Source organism: Pinus tabuliformis, chromosome 5_2, assembly GCF_031772625.1.
Source record: "Pinus tabuliformis cultivar Carrire ecotype Pingquan chromosome 5_2, CPIR1, whole genome shotgun sequence".
In the NCBI taxonomy this organism is placed as follows: Eukaryota; Viridiplantae; Streptophyta; class Pinopsida; order Pinales; family Pinaceae; genus Pinus; species Pinus tabuliformis.
The window spans coordinates 108,376,699-108,386,622 of record NC_142306.1 but is presented as its reverse complement, the minus strand read 5'-3'; the positions used below and the strand labels follow the sequence as shown (position 1 = coordinate 108,386,622).

Sequence of the window (9,924 nt, the reverse complement as noted above, 5' to 3'; positions counted from 1 at the left end):
GTTGTTCCTTGGCAGTGCAGGTCTCACGCTCATTCTGCTAAAACAAATCTGGGACTGGTCGCGTCCTAAGAACTCCAATCTTTTTAATGCTAGCGACGTTCTTGACCTGTTGACTCTGCTCCACAACACGAGGTCAACAATGCGGTCTCCTTAATGAATTTCACTCCTGTCAAACGAGTGAATCAACGTCCTCCAACTTAATGCATTGGACCTTCTGCCAATGCAATGAGCTTGACCGTCAGGGAAATAATAATGTGACCAAGCTAATCAGGTGAACTCGGCTCCTGTCAGGGAATGGAAATTTGGCCTCATGCGGCTAACAATGTGATCCCTTGTTTCCATTCCTAGAATGGCCAATTTGCATCAGTATTTTGTAAGATCCCCTAATTGGAATTCGACTTTTATATTAGAAAACCTGAAAATGATATTGCAGCTTCAAGGGTTTCAACGTCTTGATAGTTCACCTCCACAATTAAAAAAATTGACCTGCAGATCGATCTTAATAATGGACAGAAATTTCTCTGCAATAATCAACTAGGGTGGTTATGAAGAACCACCGAAATTGAAGATATTCTAGTTAAGGTGATTATGGAAGATCACTGAAAATTAGTCCTTTTTAAAACTCTCAACTTTATATCAAAATTAATTTAAATAAACCCTTAGGCTGGCAGGAAAGCTGGCTTTGATATCACTATAACACCCAAACAACAAAATAATCAATAGATGTAGCACATCTAGGTGTTCAAGTTAAAAATAATTGCAATTAAACATTGAATACAACTAGATCTAGAAATGCAGCCTTTATTTATATTAATAACTGAAGAAGATGGTACATGCTCATACAATAAATTTCAAGCCCCTGTAATGACATGCATGATTGTGTATCAAAAGAGAAGACAAATGCATTGAAGCACAATCATGAACTCTGGATGGATTCACCAAATAAAATAACGCCCACGGGGTGCCATGCCATGTTCTCAGGAAAAACACAACAAGATAGATAAACCCAAATGATCCAAATGCTTAGCTTCTATCCCCTTTTATAGGCTTGATGGACTCTCTAAAAACCCTATTTTATTATTTTTCCCTCGAAAGGCAAATACTGTCTACTAATACCATGGGAAAATACCACGGTGAATAACATGGACAAATTCTGTCAATTTTAACCAAATCAAAAAAGAGAATACTACAACACTCCCTCAGTAAAAAAAACTTGCAAGCGTCTCAACCCTTCCAACATTAGGCAGAGGGATAGCATAGCCCTGTCAACTTTACAAGACTCACAAAATGTTTTTTTTGAAGTGAATTGTCAGCTATGTTTTTCTCTGTATTTTGGTTAAAATTGCCTTAAAAAAAAACAAAACATCAAAAACATGCAAAACCAATGTATTAATTTAACGCTAGGGGAATACAATAGTCCCTGGCCGGCCGTGACTAATAAAATTGATGGAAGAAAATTAATACATTGAGAGAATAAAATTGATAAACTTTTCACATTGCAATTCCCGAAATGTTGTATTGAATGAATGAAAAAGGCAAGGATAAGTCACAATTTAATGTTGAGATTTGTCTGAGAAAACAAAGAAAACATGTTTCCAAGTGAGGAATTATATTTTTTTAACACATTATTACTTTTAAAATGGCGATTTTTTTTCAATATGGTGTGGAATTATAATCTTTTTTAACACATTATCATTTTAGGTTTAGATATTGCATTCTGAGACAAGGGCCCCTTTTCAAAACTAACCTTTGCCAATCTATTGTCTACAATTAAATTAAACCATTTTCAAATTTTTTATATCGATATTAGCGAGGAAAAAATCGTTCTGAAAATAGCAGCTCTTCGAGAGTCACTTAAAAGTAACGAATCAACTTTTGCCTTTGATTTTCACATCGAATAGGGGAAAATGCTGCTAAAATAAACTTCAATATTTTAGGCTGCAGCATTTGACACATTTGGCCTAATCTCATCCTCTTAGCCATCCAAATAACCATTCAGCACAACACATTTAAAAGTTTTCCTTCTTTTCATTTACGAAGAACGAAAAAACGGTCACAGTTATTTTTTGCTTTCGAATTAATGCTTTGATGTCTCCTAGACCGGCTATGTTTAGAGTTTAAAGGCAACAACAAATATGACACTGATATGTCCTGGGAAATACATATAGGTTCTGGTCAAGGCAAATGAATTCGTTTGGCGACGCTCGGAATTCCATTGTTCACAACTAATAGCATGTAGTATCCAGCCGGCGCTGCAATAGAATTTGGACGTGCTGTCACTATGCAATTATATGTTCTTCTTACTCTTTTGGAACTTCGTGATGACTTCTGATTCATGGTAAAGTTATAAAGATGAGTGGTAAAGTTATGTGCATGGATGTACTTGAACTTACGATGTGAGGTGCCGCCATCTTGAATGAAAATCTATGTTATAATTTATTTTTTTATAAAAAAAAAAAATATTCAAAATCTATGTTATAATTTAAATTTATTATAAAAAAAAATAAAAAAGTATTCACTTTATATACTAAATATATTAGAGTTTGTAGGAGTTGGTTTGATTAAAGTGAAATTTTCTTCTGTATATAATATATTTAGTAAACTTAATAAGTTACAAGATTACATATGCCTTAGGGTTGATAAATTAATAAATTTAAAGATTGTGTAATATAAGTTATCTAAACAATATCAAAACTAATATACACATTCCCATATAATTTTTGGTTGATAAATTAATATTGTATAGTATAAGTAGATTCAAACAATATGAAAATTCATATACACATTGTCACAAAATTTACAAGAGATTTAATTAGGACCCAATTTAGATAAGTTATTCAATTAGCATAACTGACCCATGCTTGTTAATCACTTTGTTTTAATCTTTTGTTTGGATTTAAGCACATAAAATTACGAAATCAATGATTGAGCACATAACTTTCCCATCACATTGAGCATAATTGTTGAGGAAGAGGATTGTCTTTCTTTCTTCTTAGTACCTCAATACTTGTTAAATTTATGATTTTTTACCCATTTATTTGTTTAGTAAAAATATATTCTTATACTTAAATCTTGCACACAAACTTGTAAATCTAATTCTCAAACACACATCCTTAGTCAAATGTGTAACTTTCTATTCATTTCTTCTCTCAACAACATATTTTTTCACTTGAAATCTTGCACACAAGTTTGTAAACCTATTTATTGCCACATGTCCTTCTTAATTTTAATGAATAAAAATATCATGTAAAAACCTTTAACACATTTTTACTTAACTAAATTACAATTTTTTTTTTTAATCACCATTAATATCAAAGAGAGAACAGGGAATATATATATATATATATATATATATATATATATATAAAACATTGGATTTTTTAACCAATATTAATACCAAAGAGAGAACACGATATATATATATATATATATATATATATATGTATATATATATATGTATAAAAAGAAAAGACATTGGAAAAAAAACAGAGGAAGAGACAGCACGAAAAAAAATAGAAGAGAAAGTTTAGAAAACCAAATTATGGGAGAGTGAAATAACCATGAATCGCATGGACTAACTTTATATAATAAAAAAAAACATGTGTAGTTCCGGGTTGGGAAGAATGCACCAAAATGGAAAAAGAAGAAGAAAAGAGCGTTAGAAAAAAGACAAAAATAAAAGACATCGGAAAAAAAAAAAGAAAAAAAGAAAAGAGAATGAAAATAAATTGAAGAAAAAAATTAGAAAACTAATTTATGGAAAAGTGCATTAACTAAGAATCACATGTCTAACTTCATATTAAAAAAATGTGCAGTTCAAAAAATTAACCAAAATGAAGAAAACACATTTAAAAATTAATAGATGTGTGACAGGGTGGAAAATCGATAGACGTGTGACATGGTGATTCCCGAAATATTATATTGAAGGAGAAAGACAAACGAGGATAAGTCACAATTTTACGTTGAGATTTGTATGGGAAAATTATGAAACTATGTTCCAAATTTAATACGGTGAGGAATTATATATATTTTTAAAGAACATATTATTACTTTAAAAGTGGTGAAAGTTTCTTAGAGCAGTGGGAAAGCTTCTTAAAAGTGGATAACATGGCTTGTTTTATTCCATGTACTTCGTCGCTTAAACCTCCGATGTGTGCTTTCGATATTGCATTCTGCGACCATCAGCTCCTTTTGAAAATAAACCTTGCCATCCTACTTTCTCCAATTAAATTCCTGACATTCTATAAACTATTTAATTTTTCATAGCTTTTTCGATTAACCAATTCATTCTCAAAATAGCAGCTCACTGGGAGTCACTACACAGGAATGAACAATTAGAATCAAGTTTTTCCTTCGATCTCCATATTGAATAGGAGAAAATATTATTAACATAAGCATTTTATGCTGTGTATTTTTGACTCATTTGGGCCAATCGCATCCTCTAAACCATCAAGTAACCATTCTGTACAACATATTTGAAGAAAAAGAAAAAAAGCTCTCCATAAGCAAAGAAAGAATACAAATTACAAAACGTATGTTTCAATGAAAAAATGGTGACAGTTATTTTCTGCCTTCGAATTAATGCTTTGAATGTCTCCTAAACACAACAACGAATATGACATTGGGAAATATTTATCTTATAGCTAAGACAAATTAATCCATTTGGCGACGCTCGGAATTCCATTGTTAACAACCGATAGCATGTAGTATCCAGCCGGCGCTGCAATAGAATTCGGAGGTGCTGTCACTATGGCAATATATATTCCTCTTACTCTCTTTGGTGTGGTTGAGGCAAGCACGAGCAGCCTCTGATTCATGGAATATGCATGAGTTGTGAAGGATGGACTGTAAATAGTAAACTGAATATTGTTAGGAACATAGCTTGAAACAGAGAATTGAACCGTGAATCTTGTGCCATAGCTCACAGCATCTTTAGATAAGGAAACGATAGAAGGCCTGTAGGTGCTGTAGGATTCGTCCAAATAATAAGGGCTGTATGCTTCCAGACGAAGCTCCGTTGGAAACATGACTCCGGAGAAGACGTAACCAACGTGAGTGTTGGAGCCTCCCACAAAAATCCTCCCATCAGGCAATACATTTGCACTCGAATGATACATTCTGGGAATGGTGGAGGCTGCTAGTACCGTGAATCGCTGCCCTGCCAATGCATTAGGTCTGTATAAGTAAGGTGCAAGGGCTGGATTCCTTGCAAGATCCCAACCTGCCGTCCCTTTTTCGGCCCCATTGATTATCAGAATTTCACCGTTGGGGAGGATGAGCATGTCTCCCATAACCCTCGGTGCAGGCATATTCTCCATAACCCAAACAGGGTTGGGATCTGTAATAACGACTCTTCCACAGCTTTGAAGAGCGTTTACGAAATTCCCAGCATTTGCTGAAGTGTAACCATTGTCGGCAGCACCACCACAGATGAGAATTTCCACCCTCTGAAATACATCCGAAGCCGACAGTGGAAGCATAGCAGATGAACCAGAGGAGGGGTAATTTCTGGGTCCACCTGGCATCTTTGGAAAGGTCCTTACAACCCTATTTTTTCTGTAATCAAATAAGATGGAATCCATGTTGGCGAAGATGAAGAGATTTCCATCAGAGGAGAGATGAAGAAAAGGATACAGATTGTTTTCTACTTTGGGAGTGTTAGTCTGTGAAAGAAATGGCAACGAAAATGATTGGCCTCCAGGCACGAACTCGTAGGAGAAAGCTCGCCTGCCTCCAACAACAATAATTCTGTTATCGGGAAGGATCTGATTGGAAGCATACCATCGATTCTCCTTAAGTCGATTAGACCCACCTTCATTCCAATCGCACGCAGAATTAGCACAGGGCACAAAAGAACGAACAGCCTTGGCTCCATCGTTGAATCCACCGGTGCTAATCAAAGTACCGTTGGATGCAAAGGCACCAGATGAACACCAAGTATCGGTCATGACCGTCAACGGCCTTAGATTGTTGGTGGCGATGTTGTATTCAATGGAATGAGCCCAGCAGTCGTGGGTGAGCGCTTCATCGTTTGGATCGTCTCTGCAACGTCCATTTGAGAGGCGCAGTTGCGAAGGACCGAAGTCCGTTCGATCAAACATGACCACTGTATTTTTGAAGGTTGTGGTCATATGCATGGCGGAGACACCTCCATTTCCAACCACAAGTTCCCATGAACCAGGCTTCACAGCTGTCTGAGCGCTAACGCTCGACAGGATAAAAAGCAGGCCGATAGACAGAGCAATAACAAATTCAATCATTGTAGAAATGAATTGAATATCGGGAATTCGCTCACTGTAATGATATCGTGTTTCCCCTAATTCTCAACTATCGATGATATGCGACCAAGCTATGAAAGTTTGGATACGGAGACAGACATGGGAGAATAAGAAGATCTCAACTTATTTATATCAAAGAAAGTTGCAAGCTCACGTATTTAGCTGCCCTAGTTGAATGGAATGAAATATGTAGTCGAACATGTGATGTAATGAAGGGCCGAGAATCAATTACTTTGAGTTTACTTAGGATTCCTTAATTCGAAAATTGTAACGGAGATATTGAACATCCCATGTCAGCCGCCATCCTTTTGGAAAAGTCTCGTCTATTATTTTATGGTAACTAAGTGCTTTTAAAATCTATGAGTTTGCGTTCATGATGCATTTATGAAGCTTAATGTCATCGTTATTGGCGTGCTTTTCTTGGTGTATGTAATTTCCACGTGGGCGGATGATTTTCGAAGGGCGGCTTCGGTCTTCTCCTCCATACGCCAACGTTGGAAAGGAATCCGTTGTAATCTCTGTTTTAGATCCTTCAATATTATATTAAAGAATTTATTGTTCCATTTTTACAACGTGGGCTGTCTTTTCATCACTTCATTTATTTTTTCTTAAATGCGTCGGCACAAATTAAATGTGGTTTACGAAGGAGGCCGCAGATGAACAACTGTAATGTGGTTTACGAAGGGGGCCGTAGACGAACAACTGTTTCTCGATTTGTTTATTTGTAGGTGGACCGCTGGAGAGTGATGATCAGCTGAAGAAAGTTTGAAAAAAAACACCCTGAAATTGCCCGGAACTTCACCACCAGATACCTGCCGTTTTTTTGAGTCGGAGAATACGAGCGGATTCTGTGAATATGATAACTCGTGGGGATGAAGTCAATATTCACCGAAGCAGGTTGATATTTTTTATTTTTTCATTACAAGGGCCTCGTAATACATGTTTTACCAAAATAATGTTACCTATATTTACGTAATCTTATTATTGGTAGTTCTATTTTAACTATATATATATATATATATATATATATATATTTTTAACTATGAATCTAGGTACATAAAATCAAACATCAAATTTTGTAAAGTATATATCATATATAGTTTTTGGGTGGAAAATATGAAAAAATGTTTATATTAAAGAGATTTAATATTTTTATATTTATTTAGTGAGGCAATATTTTATAATTTTTTTATATTTATTTAATGAAGTAATATTAGATATTTTTTGAGAGTATATTAATATAGATCCATCTTAACTATCATTCTCGCCATAGTTGAGAAGCTGTAAATGTATAAATTAATTTAATGTTTTGGAAATTCTCTTGAAATGAAAATCTTTATTGGATTTTAAATAAAATTAACCAAAATATAATTGAGATAAGCTGAAGTGTAAAATGGCTTCATTATTTAAAATGTTTTAACAAAAAGAAAAAAGTTATTTTTTTGAGTAGGGAGATATTTTATTTTTAAACTACGTTGCACACACTCAGATGTTTTATTTGCACTGAAATGTAAAATGGTGTCAATATTTAAAATGTTTTAACCATTTTTTTTCTTTTTTAATGGGTAGTGAGATATTTTATTTTTAAATTACATTGCATGTACTAAAATGTTTTTTATTGGTTACTAATATTATTTAATATTGGATACTGAATTTTTTAATTTATGACATATTAATATTTTAAATGCAATATATTATTTTTACATTAAGAAGTTAGATGATTTAGACACCTCTTTTTATTATTTTTATAAAAAAGTAATTAATCTTTCTAACATTTCTATTTGAGAATTGAAATATTTTATTAGGAGTCGTCTACGCAATCTCTACAAAAAAAATTTCAAAAAACCTTGCATAATTAGTACTTAAATCATGTTTTTGATGGTGGAAATGGATTGAGAACCATCAAAAATCTCTGGGACACCTAAAATCTTGATGTTTAATGACTATAACTTGGATTTAAAGAAAGCCTGGATTTTGCCAAAATATAGCGAGAATTTCAAGGCAAAAAAACAGACTCATTAGACTACGACATTTTCAATGGTCAATATTAAATAGACACACAAACACACTTTCAATCTCTCATATAAAATTAATTGGTACTAATATTTAAATAATTTATTTAAGTTTTATATTAAAATATTTTTTAAAAACAATAAACATTATAAGTTTTTATTATTCAAACACCAAAAATATAAAAAAATTATTTATTTTATCTCTTTGTTATAATATTATGTTACTTTGTATGATATGAAAATATTTTATTTATGGGTGAGAGTGAGAGAAAAATATTTTTACATATTTTTAGTACTTAAATTCTTATTTTTATTTCATTACTTTCCTATTAAACTTTAAAATACACTTCTCGTAACAATTATAATTATTTTAACAAAATTGTTGTTAATTTTTTACAACAATATATTGCTTTCATAAAAAAATATGATAAATTGCTAATATAAAAATTTAATCAAAATAATGAACATTAATTATTTTTTTTTCAAAAAATCTAATTTAATATTTCCATTAATGCAATGACGAAGATTCGACTAGTCACAATATTTTCAATAAATTGTCTATTTTTCTATCTATTTCAGTCATTTGTGCAGGTAGAAAAGTTGAATGTTTTAGCATAAATACATCGGATTTGTCTAACTAGGCAGAGGAATTACTCGGATGGTCAAAAGTGATCGGAATCCGGCAAAAAATTTCAAAAAATCTTTTAGAGGCAGTGTTTGAATGGTGTTTTTGATGGTAGAAATGGATCCATCGCCATCAAAAACGTCTCGGACACCTAAAATTTTGAAATTTAACAACTATAGCTTGGATTTACAAAATTCCTTGCCGGATTTTCTCTAGATATTTCCATAACTTTCCTGGAAACTCCTTCGCCTCATTAACTACGTGAAATACATCCTCTGTTTGCATTTAATAATGGTGATTTCAACAACACTATTTCTTGGAGTTCAAAGTGGACATCTTCAAATCTTTATTTGAGTTATTATTTCTCTATTCACTTTTTGGAAAAAAACACTAATTTTTTATTTGGTCTAAATTGTATTAAAGCCATATATAAATACATTTTTTTCTCTCATATATATAGATATTTGAATTGACTTACTCCTTCTTAAACACTTGTTGCAATTTGCTGTAGCGACTAAAAAATTTGCAGAATTGTGGTCATTGTCCTATTGTGGCCAAAATCAAAACAACAAATTTAACTATTATTGAATTGTTTTGAAATGCCAACAAAAAGTATAAGGACAATCTATAAATCTTCATTGTAAATTTCTACCAAATATTGAAAATAAATAAACTTGAAGATAATCAATTTATATCTTCAAAAATATAAATTTTTAACATAATTAATTTATATATTAAAAATACACTTTAAATAATGAAAATTTCTATTCTATTTAAAAAAATTATAAAAAAAAATAGTAAAACTAACACCTAAATAAACAAATTCAAAATAACTAAGGAGCAACAAACTATATAAACATAAAACAATAAAAATTATAAACATAAATCACTGGGACTTTGAATTACCTAAACAGGTGGAAAAATATTCTGGACTAAAAGTATAGATGAGCATGTGTAGATAAGAAGACGAAGACAAATTTAATACGGAGAAGAATAATAATAATGACTG

At 32.2% G+C, this 9,924-nt stretch overlaps 1 pseudogene; it reads right to left on the bottom strand.

Moving 5' to 3' along the window:
* Window positions 1-4,551: 4,551 nt before the first annotated feature.
* On the bottom strand, window positions 4,552-6,358 carry LOC149157737 (aldehyde oxidase GLOX pseudogene; annotated as a pseudogene).
* Window positions 6,359-9,924: the final 3,566 nt, after the last annotated feature.